This window comes from Astyanax mexicanus, chromosome 9 (genome assembly GCF_023375975.1).
Source record: "Astyanax mexicanus isolate ESR-SI-001 chromosome 9, AstMex3_surface, whole genome shotgun sequence".
NCBI classification, from domain to species: Eukaryota; Metazoa; Chordata; class Actinopteri; order Characiformes; family Acestrorhamphidae; genus Astyanax; species Astyanax mexicanus.
Window position 1 is genome coordinate 28,637,055 of NC_064416.1, and position 21,381 is coordinate 28,658,435.

Consider the following 21,381-nt stretch of genomic DNA (forward strand, 5'->3'; position numbering starts at 1 on the left):
TAATCGTTTAAAAAATAATCGTTAGGGACAGCCCTATATCTAATAGTAAAAATGTTTACCAGATTAATTAGATTCGTAAAGTCTGAGATCACGGTTTGGGAGTTCGGCCTCTACCCCGAAATTGTGATTGGTTGATTGGTTGTGCTGTCGTTTAGGGAGTGTGAATTTCTTTTAAAAATTGGCTGAACTCAATTAGATAACTGCCACTGAGAACTTTGGCTTTAAATGTACTACTTGGGTCAGATTAGAACTTTTATGGGGCCAGTGGGACGTACGTTTGACACCATCTTTGACAGACTTTATGACTCCCCTGGTTTCTATCACCAGCACTGCAGAGGAATCAGTCTGTTCAATTCTTTCTAATGAACCATTTGGCTTTAGAGCTATTTGAATTACCTTGTTTAAATTTCAATAAAATATTATACATATTAATTATTTATTATATATTCTAAGTATAAAATAGTAAAAGTAATTCTCAGCCCTGTAAATCAAAATATAAGATAAAATGGTTCTGAGGTGACTGAAGCAAGGTTTCTTGTTCTATATGTAAATAGTCTGAGAAGATTCCATAAATAGTGGCAGTAATCTGCTTCGGTGGTACTTTGATGAGCACGTATCCAGGGGAGCAGATAATGTTCTGTCTGATTGGGGAGTGCAAAGTTGTCTTCTTAGGTTTGCTTTAATCTAAATGACTCATCTCCAGGCTCAACTGAGTCTTGCCATTAGCCTACATCTACCTGCCACAAATCACAGCATTAGCAACTTCTGAGACTTCACTTTCATATTCATGCAGATAGATAGATAGATAGATAGATAGATAGATAGTTAGATAGTTACATAGATAGATAGATAGATAGATAGATAGATAGATAGATAGATAGATAGATAGATAGATAGATAGATAGATAGATAGATAGATAGATAGATAGATAGATAGATAGATAGATACTTTATTTATCCCGAAGGAAATTTAGGCATCCAGCAGCAACAACACAATACAATAAGAAACATACTCAGACAAATCAAAACACAGAAGAATAGAAAATATATAAGGCTATAAAAAAAAACTAACTATACAAGGTAAGGATCTATCTGTAAACGGAGCAGTGCAGTAGATGTTGCTAATGGTCATAAATAATTAAATAATTAACAGAGTAAAGTGCAATGACATCGATTACGAAAGTGACTGATGTGACATAGAAATATAATATAATATAAGTATGCATACGTTACAAGACAGTTCTAAAAAGAGAATGTGAAAATGTGAATACCCAATCATGAGTAAGGTATACTTTAATGTAAGCGAGGTTGGGGAAGTGTTAATATAAATTATTAAGTTGTTGAATAATGTCCAAGTGGTGTGCCTGGATTAAACTCAGTCGTCAGCAGCATCCCGTCCCCGATGGGAGGAGTTAAAGAGTCTTAGATGTTCTCACCATTATCTGCATAAATATTCTCCCAATTAATAAAGAAGATGAGCGCACATCCCTGCTCTGTCCTCAGTGCTGCGTTAACCATGAATAAAACAAAACGTCCTAATATGTCAGCAGACAGACTGGAAAAAAAAAAACGAAGAGATAAAAATGATTCAGGACATTCCTAATGGATACACAAATCATTGAAGGGAAAGCTAATATAAAAACAATAATAAATTATTATTGTAAAAAGCATAATATCATTATAATATCATATCAAATTCCAAAGAATATCACCTTCAGATTCACACAAATGTATTATTGTGTACTCTGACTTGTTAAAGGTAATGTTGTTGGTAGGGCTGGGAGGTTAATCGAATTAATCAGGTTCATTAAATTACTGTTTTAATAGGATTTTCAAAACGGGATAATGGAGATTGTACATCTTTATATATAGAAGCTGCTGGAGAGAATCTCAGTAGATAGACATTTGCTTCTGTCAGAAACCTGTAAAGAACTGTTTTATGCAGCAGTGATTTCAATTTAGTGATTTATTAATTTAAAGTCATTGATAAAAGAAACACTGAACTGTATCAAAATGTATCAAAATGTGTCTGTGGGTTGACTTCAAGCGGATCTTTATTTCTAAAGGTTAACATTTGCATTGTGGTCAATGAATGAACTAATTTCTTAATTGAATAAAGGGCTCTACTAAATGCAATATCATGTAATATTTTACACTTTTCCTGAAACTGAAACACAAGGAGGTTACATTTTCACTGTGTTTGATAAAAAAAGTTGAAGGGGTCTGCTTATTTTTTGGAAAGAACAAAAAAAAAAAAAGAAATTGAAAGTAAAGGAAACAATAGCTTTCGCATCACTATGAATGGTGTTGTTTGTTTACAAATAAAACATTTGAATTTGTTAAAAAATCATTGAGAATCTCACATATATCATCAAGAATATCGAATATAGATTTTTATAATATCGCCCAACCCTAGTTGTTTATGCTGTGCAGACTCTGGTTGTACAATTTTGTCTTCATTTCTATATGACATAGTGGAATAAAACCTCAGTGCCCGTATTTCTTCAATCATTATAAATTGAAGCTTAAAACAGAACTCCGGTGTAAAATGGACTTTTAGTGTAATAAAACATGATGAATTGCCTACCTCCGTTCTCCCACAGCATTCTGAGATCCAGAAATTTAACAGTTTGTCCGAACACCCTTTAGACTGGGTGACAAGGGGCATAATTTGCCACAATATATCGCTGGCAGAGCCCTGACATTTAAAACAAGGCATTAATAACTTAAAAAGTGCACAAGAAACTTATTTAAAACACTGTTTACATCCCATAACGCTAGCTTTAGCCCTGAGCGCCACCATATTTTGTACTGATAATGTCATAGTCATTATCAGACATACGTTTTTCATGTTTTACTACACCAAAAGTCAACTTTACACCAGAGTTCTCCTTTAAACTCTTAAAATTGTGCTCTTATTCTCCCGCTACGCTGAACACATTTCTCCATCATTACAAATCACACTTGTGGTTCAGCCACAACTTGCTCTTTGTTCACACAACCGCAGAACGAAACGGTTTAGTTACAGGGTTTCTTTTCATTCTGCTAATGAATCAGTATCTGTTTTTCAAGCGTGGAGCAAAATTTGTGGAGAAAGCACATTGTTGAAATTCAGCTCAGGTCTACAAAAACGTGTCAAGTCTCAGGAAGGGCAATTAGTTTTGGAAAGACTCGGGATTTGCTGGTGCAATTCATTAGCAAGTCAGGTGTGTCTGCAGCGGCGCAAAATGCAGATTCATTCACAGTTCAATGTCAACTCAATCAGATGACTTCTCTAAACTTCTCTAAAAAATGACTTTGTTTGACTTTTCCAGCGGAATGTCTGAATGGAACGGAGCAGGAGGCCTACAGTGCGGCGTGTAATGAACAGATTCTTCAGTGGCTGCTCTCTCCCACACTGTATGTGAATGAAAACAATGACCTTGTATTCAAACTGCAGAACGTGAGCTTTCATTCCACAGTATTCACATAAACAATAGTGGCTGGAAGTTTACGTGCGCTCATTATGGGGATGAATGTTGTGCTTTCAGTGATTTCTTTCTGCCACAGTCCTGACTTTTGAGCACAGACCATATGTGTTTAAATAGGGTTGAGGTCAGGACTTTGGGAAGGCCATGTGAAAAGCATGGTTTTAGCCTTCTTTATGCATCCCACAAGCACTTTTGATGTGTGTTTGGAGTCATTGTTCTGTGGTAGCACTCGATTGTGTCCAACCAGCTAATGTTTTTGTGGTAGGCCTCCTTCTGCACTATTCAATGTACCTCAATGTATTGCATCAGTTCCATTGGCAGAAAAAATGCTACAGCGCATGATGCTGCAACCACCACCATGCTTAACAGTTGGTAGGGTAATCTTGAATGAAGGTTAAATGCCTTAGATTTACTCTTTTTAACTTATTTCAGGTCATTTTATTGTCTCGTTTGACAATAAAACTTTTCTTTTGAAAGCTTTTTCTTTTGACAATGGTTTTAAGGCATTTTCCAGTCAATGGCAGGCCTGTACCTGACCATTAGTTTGCTCCGTAACATCCACACGAATCCAAACTCAGCTGAGGGTGACTGCATTACCCAATAACTACCTACTGAATGTATGTAAGTATAACTGTGTGAACTGATGATTACGGAATCTATAGTTGTTTAGAAATTGCTCCAAGCGACATTCATTTATTTATTATTTTTTGTAAACCTAAAACATCTGTAAATCTTTTTTTTTAATAGTCACTGACCTCCTATGACTTCCTTGTCGTACTGTATTTTGGTCAGTTTTATGTTTGCAAAAAAACTCTTCCACATTTTTTACATTTTTTTTATTCTACTATCACAAGAAGGTGGGGTTACACTTGAAGTAATGCACTTAAAGCAAGAATGAAGTGATTGACAGCCTTGGCTGCAACAAACCATCTGCAGGACCTTTTAGCAGTATTAGTACTCGGTCTCTGTCAGCCGTCTCGTCACATTTATTTTCTGGTTTGGACAAAGTCCAAATACCATCAATTTCCTTCTTTGAATCATTACTGGTGTTTGCTGACTGTGAGGCAAACAGAGCTGAGCTCAGTTACTGTAATTTGATGGAAATGCAAAGGGTTAGTTCATAAAATACATTAGCTGTGCTTTAAAGGAGAAATCTGGTGTGAAATTTGGGTGACTTGTGGTGACTTGGGGTGTAGTGAAACATGATAATGAGTACAAATTTATAAACAAATAGCCCACCTGTGTTCACTACCGGTATTCCAAAATACAGCACTTTTATGCTTCCAACAGGCTGTGAAATGTAAAAATAATAGGGGCGTAGCTTTACCTATGTTATTTAAAATGAGGCACTGAGAACTATAAAAGTGCACAGGTAGTTTATTAAAAACACCGTTTATACACACACTACCTAGAGATGTCGATACTGATGCCCCCATGGTTAAAAAGTGTTGCTAAAGTACTAAATAAAATTTCCTGTTTTGTAGTAAATTACAATGGTGTGCCCACTTTGTCAGGAAACTTTGATAATGTGGCTTAATTATGTTGAATATGCCAATGCATGGATGGATTTCTGCTATTGCGAAAAAAGGAATCAAATGCCCTTTATGCCACTCCTGCTAGACTGTGTGCCAAAGGGTATTCTTTGCAGTGGGGAAAATGGGATGCAGTGCTGTATAACACGGGTTTTCAACTCTTCTCAGCCCTGGACCCATATTTTCTTATGGTCATTAAGTCGCAACCCATTTTTATAGGATACAAACCAATTTTTTTTTTTTAAAGCCTATTTAAACATACATATTTATGAGAGCCTTTTTTAAGAAAAGGAGGAACCTGAGTTACTACAAGTTACTACGATTACTACGAAATTGTAAATAAAAAAAAAAAATAATTAATTGTAATAAAATAAATTACATATCAAAACTGCACAAAATAAATAAGGCCACAAAATTAGATATTTTACTTCTCTGCATATCTCTGCATACAGAGTACATTAGCAAGAACCTCTCTGTCTCTTTTTTCCCAATATAAAAGACGAGTACAAAATCAGATTATTAAATAAAAAAAAAATGTATATATGTTTCTCACTCAGTCCATGTATAGATGTAACATAAATATCATTAATATTGAATTGTAATAGGAGTTTGTGTATGTATTTTCGTAATTCTGTACCCTATGTTTATAATTAGATTATTGCACTAATTTCTGTATTTTTAATATCTGATGATTTAATGTTGTAATTTGAATTGTGTTTAAGGTTCTATTGTACTTTGTAACTGAAGTTCAGTTAAAAAATTAGTCACTTTGATTTTCTCTAAAAAAAATAGAAATTGTTATGTTCCATTATATGCCAAAACAATTACCCCATCTGAACCTCATTGCATATCAGTGCCTCTAAACTAGCAGAAACTGTAAATGGCAGGAACTGATAATGCATTCTAGGTCTGTTTTGTCTCCACCAGGAAAAACACATTCTAAATTTGTCTGTGGAATATTGGCCTCAGGCAGGCATATATTTTAGTATTATTTTAATAACCTGGGTGATACAATCATTTAAGATGACATTAATTGGTTCAATTAGTTATGGTCCTCACCCGAGGACAGTGTATGAAATGGGCTGTATTTTTCTTTTATTAGTTTCATCCAATTTGTGCAAAATAGCAGTATACTTACATTAAAACGGCCATTCTGTTATTTAATCTTAATCATTTTAGGCAATACTGTTTTTTAATGCAATTTAGTGCTGCTGGACTACAGAGAGTACAGGATCTGTCACTGTGTTTTTAGTAACAGACTGCATTGTATTTTTTTGCAGAGAAAGATTCTGCTGTGTTTAGCATGCAGCTGGCACCAATACTGCAAAAAAGAGGCTGTCCTGCTCCTCAGGTGGCTCCCGATGTCCATATCAAAGGAGCTTCGGCTTCTTTCATGTCTGTGCTATGCAGTCCCCCTGACGGCATGCGTCGGATCGTTTGTCGTCTGCCCACCAGCCATCCTCCCCCGCAGACTCGGAAGGGTAAATATAATTAACTAGACAATACTTGTGTCAGCTTCAATCTTCCTTGTTTCATGATCCAGCTACATGATGCTACAGACTCCAGACATTAACCAGACATCACTGTCAGTCATGACACTGTCAGTCTGCCTGCTCAGGACTCAGAACTGCTCTTTAAAGACTCCACTTCCCAGCATGCACCCACACTGGACTTCCCTGACTCCACTGATCACATGACGATACGGCGTTCCTGCTCTCCAAGCTACTAATTGGCTGCACCTGTCCTTCCTAGTATACATACCCCTCTGTTTGCTCAGTTCATTGCTGAGTATTGAATCTAGTTTTCCTAGCTCTTCTACAACACATTCTACTGTTTTTGTCTATTTGTTATCGACCCTTCTTGTATCTTCATTTATCGTCTTTTGCCTTGTCCGTTCTTTTTATTACCTTTTGCAGTCCGTTTTTGTGTTTTTGACTACTCTTTTGCCTTCTCCCTTCTCCCGTATTGCTGGATTTATCGTGTACGACCCTGCTTTGCCTGACCACTCTCAGGTATGTTGTTTACAATTTCTGCCATTCTGTTATTGACCTTGACTGTCCCTCACAACTCTTGTAAGCCTAGTCCCTTTTGTAATAAACTCTGTCATTTTTATCTGTGAGTGCTGCCCTTAGTCTGGCCTGCATGACAGAATACTCAGCCAAGAACTAAGCAAACTGAGGGGTATATATACACTAGGAAGGACAGGTGGAGCAAAATAGTAACTTGGAGAGTGGGAACAATGTAGCGGCGTGTGATCAGTACAGTCAGGGAAGTCTGGTGTGGATGCATGCTGGGAATTGGAGTCTTAAGAGAACAGTTCAGAGTCCTGAGCGGGCAGACTGACCACATCAGGACTGACAAACACATGCTGCAAAAACTAATGTTTATGTTATAAATTTTAAAAGTCGAGTTTTGGTTATGTTGGCTAACAAGTTGCAAACACATTAATGTGAATAAAATGTAAAATATATACTTAAATCGGGGTTCGTAACCTTTTTCACTATTTTCACTATATTTTAAAGTTAAAAATATTGAGCAGATATTACTGTGAATTATTTAGTAGTAGTTTAGCGTATCTTGTGCTGCCCCACATGGCTCAACCATAGAGTATATGAAACTATTTATAGATTAATTTTTGAGTGTAAGGAAATTCATTTTCACAGTGGCCATAATTTTTTGATTTAAGCGTCCCTCTGTTATAGCTTAGGATATAAAAAAAAACACACACTCTGTACCCTTGTGCTTAATGGCTCATGTAAAATAGATACTTTGGCCCCAAAAATGGAACCATTGTTGTTCGCTATTGGGTTATTTAAATAACCTCTTTTTGATAGTGAAAAAAAAATTAAATCCCCTTTTTTATGGTAGACCTTTGGTTATTGTTTAACAAGTTAATGTGACTTTAAAATATGACTCTGTCTGGCTTGATTGTTCCCAAAATGTCCACAAACAACAATATATTTTGCGAAATATTCCAATTTTAGGATACTATAGATTAATTTGTGTGAATTTTAAAATGTGGGAGAATCACAAATGTTGCAAGAGAAATAGAATTTCTGAGATTCTTGCTGACAGAAAGCTTTCTAAGCATCTCAACTTATAGTTATAAAGCTTTCTATATAAAAAAACCCACCAATTACACTTTATCCATATACATCATAAATCCTACATCATTATTTTTTATTCAATCAAACACATTTATACTTGGCCACACCTGAGCAGCTTTGTAGTCGGTTCCCTGTTAGCTTCCAGTAAGTAATAAATCCTACTATCCTGCTGTGCGGACACCACAAAAACAATGTCAGTAGCATGTAGTGAACAAGAGAGCAGAGAGAAAAAAGGAGTCTCTCATTGGCTCGTTCAAGGCAGGCCTCTAGGGACTAGCCAATAAAACTGTAATTAGCTCTGACTAATGAAACTAAAATGAATAACTGCTTCCTTTCTTCTCCTCTGATGCCAGTCTGAAGCAGAAGCGTAAGGAAAATATCCTCCACTGTGGAAAAGCAGGCTTCAGTTTGCTGGGACATCTCTAGGAAAAAAAATGCAGCCAGGCATTTTTCTTGTCTAGTGTTGCTGAGCTTGTAAAAGAAGCATCTGTTTTATTTCTCAGCCAGGCTGGAAATAATAGACCTGGACAGGCCATGAACTGTGACTCAGAAAATTGCAGTAAATCGATACCTTTTCTTAATATTATCCACGAAGAAGACACTCAGGCTAGACACCTAAATATAAATTCAGAATTCAGCCATAACCAGCAATGTGTGGGGTCCAAAAATAAAGAAAAAATATTTAATGTACATTCTATGAAGTCTATGGGCCATATCTTACACCCTGCACCGAAGGGCGTGGTGGTCTGAAAGTGAGATGTGTTCAGGTACATTTCTGGTGTATTGCTATCTTGGCAATAGAAAACACAGGTGCACCACTGACTTAAAATACATACACAACAGTCACCCATCAGATGTTCATTGCTATATTGGCAACGCTAACCTAGCATATCGAAATTGAAACATTGATCTTTTTTAAATATAGTTTTCAAGCGTTCTGATCATTCATGACAGTCATTGGTGTCCCACCAGGTCATTGGCGTAAATACATGAGGCATAATACCAGTTTAAATCTGGTACAATTGAGGATTTGTGCAACAACTTAACCATAATGGTATAAGTAATATGTAATATGATTTTGAAGAAAAAAACCCTACAATTTAATTACATAAACCAATGACACGTAGAAGCCACCTGATAAAGAAAATGAGAAACAAATGTATGATATTAAATGAGCTAGTATGGCTTCAAATCCTAATCCCTCCCTTCTTCTGTGATGAACCGTGAACCAAGCAATCAGTTTAACAGAGCTAAAAATCCTGTGATAAAAGGTTAATTAAAGAGGTAAACATGAACTCAATACATATTAGATATAGTACAATATAAACAATGTAATAGTATTGTAATAAAGCAGCTATAAACATTTGTAAGCTTTAAGATATGCTTTTCCATGTCAAATGAAAACTGACCCAAAATGCAGTCACTGAAAAACAACAATGTAACTTAAAATATTCAGGCAAAAGAGATTTTTGCAGAAATTAGATGAGAAATTCAAGTTATGGACGGGTCAGTTATCATATGTTGATCATATCGTTTATAGTCTCAACGTATTTTTAAAAAATACTGAGGATTAAACTCTTACAAGTATCTCTTACCAGTTATGTGAGGATTGGGTCTTATGGTTTCTGAGTTCCAAGTTCCTACACCAGGGATCTGCAATTAAGTTCGATCCAGATTAAGTTTGAGTCAAATTAAGTTTGAGTCAGATATTTTCCTAGCTAAAAATGAAGAGTAATGGGACGGAGTGCTACAGACTAGTAGCTCTCCAGCCCAGAGGTTTATTGAACCCAATTAGGGCTGGACCCGAATATTCGGGTATTCGGATATTCGTTCGTTGAGTAGGTATTCGGTTTTTAATTTTGGTATTCGGATATTCGTTTTTTTTCTCCTTTCCAGAGTTCCACCTCACTCTAACCACTTCTGTTTTCGCGGGTCCCGTCAGAATATCTTGCGCGCGGGACAGAACTGAACTGTTATTGACTGGAGCGGGAGTTTAATCCAGACGATGCGGGAGCAAATTAATAAATAGTTAAGAAAACTGTAATAATTGTAAAAAAAAAAACCCTAAAGAAAACTCTCAACGCGCAGGATGGACCGACACACACACGCACACACCGATGGTGTTTGGACTGGGGTAGGGAACGGGACCGCCCTATGTGGCGGGCGGGCGCGGGATTAAAAGAAGCAATTTTTTTGCGGAGCGGTAACGAGACAGAAACGCGGGAGCGTGGAAGAGTGGGTTTAAAAATCAGTCTCGCGCAGACCTCTATTATACATGATAAAAAAAATGCAGGCTCTTCGAAACTGATTTATATAATAAAACGTAAGGGGTAATGTGGCAACAGTAGGGGCTAAATCGGTTACAAAAGCCTGGCCTACAAAAATGATGTCTGAACGAATTTCCTCTTATCTAATATAATTTAAAATGGTTTAAAAATATAAAATAATTTCTAAGCAAACGAAATATTTAATATTGAGCTTATAGCCCAAGTGCAAAAATACAAAATCAGTAATACGGCTATGCCCTGCACAATGCTTAAACCGAAATAGACCAAGTACAATAACGTCATTAACAATGACTTTCCTCTACTCTAATATAATTTAACATGGTTTAAAAATATAAAATAATTTCTAAACAAACAAAATATTTAATATTGAGCTTATAGCCCAAGTGCAAAAATACAAAATCAGTAATATGCCCTGCACAATCCTTTAACCGAAATAGACCAAGTACAGTTTACAATGACTGTCCTCTAATATAATTACCAATGTTTAAGAATATAAAATACTTCCTGAACAAACGTTTTTTTTGTTTGTTTTTTTTAAGCAAATAGCCTAAGTGTGAAAACACAAACAGCAATTTACTGGGCTGGCTTGCGCAGCGGAGAAACCGTGCAGCAGCAGCCTCCTAGCCTGCTTACGCAGCGGATAAGCCGCGTGTGGGGCAGCAGAAATTCCGGGATGAAAACACAAAGAAATCTGAGCTAAAAACACAGAAAAAATATGGGGGATAAAAACACCAAAAATCCGGGGTGAATATGTCTCGTCGGTCAGAGCAAATTGAACATTTTTCAGTGGATTAAAGGGGCCGTGATTTGCTTTTTTTTTTTTTTTTTTTTTACCTCTTTTTTTAAAAACGAATATTCGAATATTCGCTTCGAATCAGTGCCGAATATCCGGAGCTCAAAAAACGCTATTCGGGCCAGCCCTAAACCCAATTGCAGAACAGTTAATCTCGAAGCAGGTGATCCCAAAAAGAAAGGGAAAAAAAAATGATAAACAGACCGCTCCTCATGCTTAAACAAACCTATGTTGTCAGGGTTACGGTCCAATACACTATCGCTGCCCCCGGTTAGTGAATTGGGACACGGCCGGGGAAAAAAACGCCCTCATAAGGAGATAGGGAGCCCTGTCCTACACCTTGTCGTACCTCAATGTTGTAAAGGAAATGTCTACTACTTATTAATCCTCCAAGACTTACTGTTTGATCCACAGCATCACTATTGAGACGGAATCAGAACAAGATCTTAATAAGAAGAACAGGGCTCCAGCGCTCAGTGCTTGCACCCCTAAAGAGGTAAAGATGTTTGAGCATGCCAGTGAATTGCTTACTACACTGTGTCTTCTCCAATTCTGACACAATGACTGAATCATAAGAGAAGGGATGCCAGAAACGCAGATCAGTGCCTGGGAAAATCTGAGGCTTTGAAGTGCTTCTCTCATTCTACATTATGCTGCATATCTGAGCAGAACATATTTGCAACAGGGGAAATCCCTCATTCCTTTTATTCCTCAAACGAGATATCTTTGCTGAACAAACAAAAGAAAAAGAAGAAGTAGAAGGAGCAGAAGGAAAACAGCATTTCCTCTCTTCACACCACTTAAATCTGCAATCCTCTCTCTCTCCTGGGGAGTTACACCACCTGACCCTTAACTATAACACATTCTTCAACTATTTCTGAAGACCATGTTGAGCCTGAGCAGATGAGTCGGGCTGGAAATGCAAGTAAATACAGCTCTGGAAAAAAATAATAGACCACTTAATAATGATGTTTTCCCTTGATTTTACCAAGTTGAAAACCTCTGGAATATAATCAAGAGAAAGATGGATGATCACAAGCCATCAATTTGTTCACCAGAAGTGTCACAAAGTTATCCAAAAGCAGTGTGTAAGACTGGTGGAGGTGAAGATGCCAAGAATTATGAAAACTGTGATTACAGTTTGCTTTACTACAGACAAAGGCTTTGTAAATTAACATTTTTAAAATCCATTTCCAAAGCTCTGTTTATTTCTATTACCACTTACCAGCCAGTCGGGAAATTTCCTCACTACAAAATATTCCACAGTCAACTGTCAGTGATGTTATCACAGAGTGGAAGAGACTGGAAACAGAATTAACGTAAAATGACTGAGTGGGTCAGCAGATGCTAAGTGCACAGAGGTTGCCAACTTTCTGCAGTAAATCACTACAGACCTCCAAACTTCATGAGGCCTTTAGATTAGCTTAAAAACAGTAGAGCTTAGAGAACTTCATGGAATGGGTTTCTATGTCCGAGCAGCTCTATCCAAACCTTGCAACACCAAATGCAAAGAGGACGAGAGAATATTTTTGCAATATAGTGTATTTTAAAGTTTATACTCTATAATAATAAAGTATATATTTGAAGTCTAACAGTAACATATTTAACTACAAATGCACATATTTAGAATTTTGTTTATAAGTGAACTTTTCTTAATTTTTATCCTTTTTGAAGCTTTTGAAGCTGCATGAAGTAAACCAAAAAGCCAACAGGGGATACTAAAACTAAAAGAGTAAAAGTTTAGCTAGTCCATAAGTGGGTTTAGAGTTAGCGTTTGTGTATTTTTGTGAGGGATTTTCATGCGTGAGACTTTTCTCCTGCATGCAGTTTTTTCCTGACCTTGCTGTGTGCTGGGGGACACAGGATCCTACTGTAGGCTCCCCTGGAGACAGCTCTCGCTCCCTTCCTGCATTCTAATTGGAAGACTCTGCCTTGAATGCCCCTATTTTAAGTCCTTCAAAAAAACCACCACAGGCCAAAAACACCTGCTGTTACATGGGGAAGAGTAACAGGCAAATCCTAACATTTGCACTTCAAGTCGGAAGCATGGGAAATGCTGGGAAATGTAGGCTAGTCTGTGAGGAGAATCATAAACAATTAACTGCAATTTAGTAAGAGCTCTCCTAAGTGTTTTTTTTTCCATCTTCATTCACATGAAATTTCTATTCCCTTTTATAATATAATGCAGAATCCATGTGATAAGTATCCTACTTTCTCTCTCAATGCATATTCTAGTGTGCCATTCTAACAGTACAATGCACATCCACATACTGCTGCCATCTCAAGAGCTTGCCTCGAAAACACAGATACTATCCCCGGTTGAAAATATGCAGGATACTTTTTGATGTGCTAACAATACTCATCATCTAAATCAGCAGGAAATAGGCTATTATTGCAGGAGACCATTAGGAACCTCTACAACTCAACATCTGGCATCGTTTAATGTGTAGCTCATAATCACTGCCCATATCAGTCTAGATTTAATCATCTATTGTTCCTGGCAACCTATATCCTCCATACAAACAGCACTGGAATTCAACACTTTTTTCTGGGTACAACTATTTATTGATAATTATTGTATACACATAAAACTCTGGGGGAAAAAATTGTTTCTATGATTTTACCAAATTGAAAACCTCTGGAATATAATTGAAAGAAATAAGGATGATCACAAGCCATCAAACCAAAATGAACTGCTTGAATCTTTCCATCAGGAGTGGCATCAAGTTATCCAAAAGCAGTGTGTAAGACTGGTGGGGGAGAACGTGTCAAGATGCATGAAAACTCTGAATAAAAAACAGGGTTTTTCCAACAAGTTTTGATTTCTAAAATCTTAAAACTTATATATACGTTTATATATAAACTTGTTTTCTTTGCATTATTTGAGGTCTGAAAGGTCTGCATCTTTTTTGTTATTTCAGCCATTTCTCATTTTCATAATAATAAAAACAACCATGTTCATTTTCTCAAACAAATACCTATAAATAGCAAAATCAGAGAAACTGATTCAGAAACTGAAGTGGTATCATAATTGTTTCCAGAGCTGAATAAAAAAGGGTCTTAGGATGAACTTTGCTAGTGATCCAGAAAACTAATAAATCTACAAACAGGTTTATTAACAGGTTACATTTACAAGTACAATCCATTATTTAAAAAAATGTTCTAAAGTAAAAGGTTGTGATGCATTTAGTGCTAAATATTTAAAAATAATCTAGTAACCATATTACTACCACAAGAGCAATATAAATATAAATATAGCATTTAAACAAGTATAAATGAACACAAATAGTAGATTACAGTTTTTTCCCTGAATTAGAATTAAGGAATCAGCAAAACAAACCCCCCTAAAATCCTTATTTCGCGCTGCATTAGCAAATCTTTTTATGGCCTTCTGGTCCACGCCCATTTAATATCTCACCTATTGTGCTGGGTTCCTGAAGGTCACAGTCACAGAAGCCTGCTCTTTATCTTATATAGACAGCCTGTGATTAGTTTGCCCCCTTCAGACTCCTTTAGAGTCAATCTATTGGTGGATGAGACAATAGAAGCAAACAATACTGTGGTATCTACACAAGCGTGGAGCACGGTGCCTGCAGGAGCCGAGCACTGACATCCAAGCAGAGTAAACATAACCTCCACCCCCCCTGGGACAGTACAAATTGACCTCTGACAAGTCCACATGGTTTCACTCTACCAATCACAGCGAGGAACTTTTCTAGGATTCACTGCGTTTAAAGTGTAGCCTCACAACATGAGCCTTTTCCTTTTTCAATATAATTGACTCTAGCATGAGTAATTCACAGGCATGATCCATTAGTCCAGTGGAAATTTGCATTTACCAAGGGAGCTTTAAAAAAAAACCTGACAAATGAACAGAGAATGATAATGCACAAACTACAGGGGTCCATGCTCTGTTACATGTTCTGCATGGGATGATTACTTCCAGGGGTTGGACAATGAAACTGAAACACCTGGTTTTAGACCACAATAATTTATTGTCCCGACAGACAGTTCTGGTGAAAACAGGAGAGTTGAGGTGCACATTGAATTCTGCCGTGATTTGAGCAGCCGTGGTTTTATGTTTTTTGGATACAATCCGGGTTAGCACCGGAACATCCCTTTCAGACAGCTTCCTCTTACAGCATCCACAGTTAATCCTGTTGGATGTGGTTGGTCCTTCTTGGTGGTGTGCTGCCATTACCCTGGATACCGTGGCTCTTAATACATTACAAAGACTTGCTGTCTTGGTTACAGATGCTCCAGCAAGAGGGGCACCAACAATTTGTCCTCTTGGTATGTCACACATAATGTTGTGTGCATTGCAATATTTTGAGCAAAACTGTGCTCTTACCCTGCTAATTGAAGCTTCACACTCTGCTCTTACTGGTGCAATGTGCAAATAATGAAGATTAGCCACCAGGCTGCTCCAATTTAGCCACGAATCCTCCCACACTAAAATGACAGGTGTTTCAGTTTCATTATCCAACCCCTGTAAATTTGAAGCAAGCAATCACTTTTTGTTAATATACAACTGCTACTCTGGGTACAGGAATTCTGCTGCCCCTGCTTAGGAAAGAGAGAGAAATCCTCTAGATAAATTAGTAATGGCCACATCCACATATACAGCAGAAGAGACATAAAATATTAACACTGCAACAGACAAATTATGACAGACTTTACAGAGAACTACTGCTGACAAATATAGAGCAGTGCCTCCCATCTCCCAGGAAAAGAACGGACAGGAATTGAACCAGAGAGTATGACAGTGTGACGGTAGTAGTGGGAGCAATTATGAGCTGCAAATTAATACCTTCCTTATTTGAGCTGTTAAAGATGGACCAATGGCTCGAAGCTCAAGTGCATACATGTGAGGGGGTTGCACGTCCTTACTGAGCATCTTAGGAGCATTGTCCATAGACTCACACAAATTCACACACACACACACACACACACACACACACACTCACACACTCATACATACACATACACACCAGATGCCAACTCCCAATTGAAAACTATTGATGCTCAAGCAGGGGAATCTAAAGTCTACAACAGTCAGCCGGCACAAGCGACCCCTTATACAGGCAAAAATCGGGAAACCTTCATGCAATAGATGAACAGGACTTTGTATATAAGGAGGTGTTTCACAAGTTTGTTAATTGGAAGAAAAAAGACAACACTTAGAAAGATAAAAAGCTCTACGTTACTCTTTTAACATGGTTTTAATGGCAAATTCAATCAGGGAATCACCTTCTTTTTTTTCTGAAGCATCATCTTTTCTGAAGACTTGCTGAACCAGCTATGAGCCAGCACAGGATTCCAACGCTTGCTACCCATGGCAACCAACACCTTGCTCAGCCTTGCAAGACAGCTCGCCAGAAAAAGAAAAAGAAGATAGAGATACAGATAGAGAAAGAAAACAAGAGCAAGAGAGAGAGATGAAGACAGAGAGAGAGAGAGAGAGAGAGAGAGAAAGAGAGATACAGATACAGAGAGACTAGGATAGCGGCAGCCACGGGGAACCCAAATTCAATCAATTGCCATGCCACCTGCCACTATGGTGACAGCATTGACAGCAGTGACAGCAGTAACAGCAGTGCCTCGTTCCCAGGCAGTCCCCCCCGTCCTATTCAGCATCTTTGCAGCAGCTTTGCACCAGGACCCCAGACCCTCAACTCCTGCCCTGTCCCTTTCCCTTCTACCCCTCCCCAAACCAGTCCATTCAGCCCATTCCTCTGCCCGCTTCTCTGCCTCCGCACCACGGCTTTTGTCTCGTGCAAGAACAATTACCTCAGACAGCGGCTCACGGACAGCGGGGTCCCTCCTGCTCCGTCACAGAAGAGGGGAAAAAGGAAGAACAGCAAGCTCTGCAGGGATCCCCCAGAGACGCCCAGGGCTGCGGCTACCACAGCACAGAGAACCCAGTGCCTGCACAGAGAAGAAGCCAGCCACTACGAGCAGAGGCAGCAGCAGTAGCAGTAGCAGGGGATGGGAGGGGTAGGAGGAGAGAGAGAGAGAGAGAGAGAGAGAGAGAGAGGAACGAAGGTAGCAAAAGCAGAAGCAGAAGCAGCATTTGGGGGGAGGCGTGAGGGAGGGAAGGGATGGTGGTGGGGTTTGCTCATTCTGAGGCAGCCAGGAACATTACATCATTGCTCTGCGCTCCTAAGAAGGTTGGGCTGGGAGAGGGAGAGGGAGCAGGAGGCACTCCCCTTTTACACCTTCAATCTCTCTAGCACACGGCTGCCGCTGATGCTGCCGCTGCTGCCGATGCCACCGCTGCTGATGCTGCTGCTGCTGCAGCTCCAGCAGACCGTGAAGCCCATCAAAAAGCACCTTGGACCGCCAATCAAGCAGAGCGTCTACTAGATGCACAGCAATGCAAAATGACTGCAGATGCAGTCTGGAGCCGGTGCCGTCATCCTGATTACCTATACAGGTTCAGATCCTCGATGATGATGATGGTGATGGTGATGATGCAGCCATGCAGTAATCAGTGATTACAGATTTGTCACAAATGTGCCACAATGATGCAATGAATTGATTATATATATTCTTATATGATATGTTATGTATGGTTTGTCCAAGAATCATTAAAAAAAAAGAAATAAATAGATAAATGCATACATCTACCAGCAGACACTTTTATGTGTCTTGCTGTATATATGTTAGTGTATGTATGTATGTATGTATGTATGTCAGGAAAGCACTGGCACTCTCACATTTCTCCATATCTTCTCCTCACTGCCTCACATTGATCTGTGACAGAAGCACAGCCATTGTAGAGCCGAATCAATACACGTGCAAAACGGGGGTGGGGCCAAAATGAATGATGACAAAATGCAGGTATGAGAAAAAGAAAGGAGTCATCATCTCTTTCATCATCTCTTTCATCATCTCTCTCTCTCTCTCTCTCTCTCTCTCTTTCACAGTCACACACACACAAACACACACAAACACACACACACACACACACACACGCACACAAACATTAAAGTTCCAGGCTGGTCTCTCCAGCAGGCTGCACATACGGATGGGCGTGCCACATTTACTTTCTCCCCAAGAGCTGCAACTATCCAATATTTTAATAATATTTTAATAAGTATTCTACTAAAAATTCTTTTGATTAATTGAGTAACTGGACAAAACAAATAACAAGAGAAAAATAAATATTTCACATTCTCCTTGTGTATAGCAACAAACTGTAAAATATATTGTTTCACAATAACAAAATAAAGACTTTTGATACTATACCTGCCTAAAATCTAAATACTGATACAGATATGATACCAGAGCAAAAAAATAAAAACATCAGAATTTAATGGAATAATAGAAACATTTTTATTTTATTTTTTATTAATAATAAAATATACAAAAACAGAAAAGATGAACACGGTGACAATGTTTATTATTAATTGTAAGTAAGAACATATTAAGTTTATGAAATGTCTTTGTGATCTCTGTGGTGTTTGGACACTTTGAGGATCTTACACGATGAGTTTAGTGTAGAGTCGACTGACTAAGTGCAAATTTGAATCAGTGATTCAAAACATAGTTTACAAGCCCAAGCACTGATATCACACTCTGACCTCATGTAAACACAGCAGTCAGGAAACTCAGAGACCTCACAGAGTAAACAGAACGTTACTTTAAAAAAGAAACTTTGAAGGAACGCTTATTATTGAATGTTTTCTGCAATAGAGTAATCACAGATCCTCACTGGAGAGTAACGAAGCTACAATTTTTAGAAATTGTAGAATTTATCTCTAGATCTTTCTAGCCATATATAGCTCTGGAAAAATAAATAAGAGAGCACTTCAGTTTCAGAATCAGTTTCTCTGATTTTGCTATTTATAGGTATGTGTTTGAGTTAAATGAACATTGTTGTTTTATTCTATAAACTATGGACAACATTTCTCCCAAATTCCAAATTAAAAATAGTCATTTACAGCATTTATTTGCAGAAAATGAGAAACGGCTGAAATAACAAAAAATGGTGCAGAGCTTTTAGACTTCAAATAATGCAAAGAAAACAAGTTCATATTCATAAAGTTTCAGAGTTCAGAAATCAATATTTGGTGGAATAACCCTGTTTTTTAATCACAGTTTCCTGCATCTTGGCATGTTCTCCTCCACCAGTCTTACACACTGCTTTTGTTTTGGATAACTTTATGCCACTCCTGGTGCAGGAAAGAACCTGTCTCAGAACCAGTGCAGGCATTGGCCATTCAGTACTGTGATCCCTCCTCACACACACAGCAGTTTCAACACAGAAACTCAGGACAGAGCCGTCTCTGTGGCAGAGCAGATCTACCAGACCTAAGAGATCATGATTTATTTGTGCTAATTTGACACTCTTCAAGAAGCCACTGATTCATGAGTAGCAAAATCTCCAGGACAAATAGAGTACAGCATGTCTGTTTCTGATGAATGGCCCTCGCTGTGTTCTCTGGCAGTTTATGCCAAAGACGTGACTTTTACCAGTTGTGGCAGCTGTTGGTCAACCAGAATGTGTGTGAGCACTTGCAGTCTTTTTGTTACTCTGTCTATCTATCTATCTATCTATCTATCTATCTATCTATCTATCTATCTATCTATCTATCTATCTATCTATCTATCTATCTAGTAAAACACGAAAAAATTGGGGAAGTATAAGATACCCAGTTTATAGTCTACTATGACTAAAATTTATCCTATAACTACAACCTATAGATCTATAAATTTCAATATTTTGCTGTTTTCAGCATCTCTGCCTTGTTTGAAAGGTGTCTGTGCTGAGTGTGATGTTTGTATGTGTGTGATGTACCAGCCTGCTCTTCCCTGATTGGCTAGATGCAGCACTGTGACCATATTCATTTGAATAAAAAAGCTGAGCTTTACTTACAAACTTTTTTTCTTTGCACAGCAGCTCTCTCTATTGAAATGAATAGGATAGCATCGAGGCTAAGTGCATTTATGCGGACCACAAATCTATGCTTGGCTTAATATTGTTAAAAGTTAAAAGTATTTTTTCAGTGTGAAAAAAGTTTAAAAAGTGTTTTTTTTAAATGAAAAACAAGTGAATTATCCCAATTAAACCATTTACCTGTTAGAGGTAAGGAATATCATTGCACTAAATATTGATATAATAGTTAGCAATGGAGTGAGTAAAAAAATATTTAGACTGCTTGTAAGGATTTTTGGGGGTTTCATACATCTTTTGGATAATTAAACATGCACTGGGTCAAATTCACCCCGGAACACCATTGCTGTTTCTGACAAATGAACATAGCAGGGGGGTTAAGGTAGGGAGAATTCTGTGAAGACAGCAAGCGTAGGAAAGTAGGATATATATCTAATAAAGTAAGATTGAATGTGGCATGTACCTTACTGCAGTACTGTACTGAAATTAGCTTGGTTCTAAAATTAGTATGGACACGTCACGCAAGACTATAAATGAAAATGTTCTGAATGTTCTGTGCACACGTGCTAGACTTCCAATTGAGCTTTGTGAAGCAGCTTGCTGTTATAATAAATTACACACTGCACACTGAATTGAGTGTCTAGAGCAAACAGATGTTATCAAAAAGTAGGTTGTTTCTAAAACACATGGGCTACCTTTTAATGGGTAAAATAGCTGCCTGCTGGCTCTGTGAGGCAATGCGTGCCCTTCAGTACTTCATAAATTATAACTTTTAGAGCCAACATTAAACAGGCCAAGATCTGGCCAAAACATTAAAAATGAACCTACCTAGCACTTTACAGCCGTCTAAATGACATCACTCTTTAATTTTCCATTTGAGGTTACTTACTGTAAGACTGTATACTGTTCTGATGTCTACATTTAACTGTTCAAAAGCACAAACCAACCAAATTCCTCTGCGTAGTTCTCCACTCTACAAGTACATAACCTTGATTGTGTTTGATTAACAGTCAACCTTTATGTCAGAGTTAATCGTACATTGCAGATGTGCCCTTCACCACAGCAAAGAACGGCAAAGAACAGCATTGTGGGTGTACGCCCAAATAGTGGAAAATGAAAGAAGCCTTGTCTGTGCCGTACGGAGGGTAATAAGTATGACCGTGAGGGGACAGAATCACTCTCTTCACTCTTTTGTGAGTCCCTTGCTGTCTTTGGGAGCCAATGAATGACATTCCGACCACGCTGCGTCCCGTAGGCTGGCGGGAATGCGGAGAAGTCGCGCTGTTGTCTGC

General features: G+C 38.1%; 1 protein-coding gene across 1 annotated transcript in view; it reads right to left on the reverse strand.

The window, feature by feature from the left end:
* sema4ba (sema domain, immunoglobulin domain (Ig), transmembrane domain (TM) and short cytoplasmic domain, (semaphorin) 4Ba) overlaps positions 1–17,157 on the reverse strand; it is a 133,004-nt gene extending 115,847 nt beyond the window's left edge. The window contains exon 1 of the mRNA XM_007254480.4: positions 16,981–17,157. The gene's annotated coding sequence lies outside the window, so the exon portion shown is untranslated. The remainder of the gene's footprint in view (positions 1–16,980) is intronic.
* Between the last annotated feature and the right edge of the window lie 4,224 nt (positions 17,158–21,381).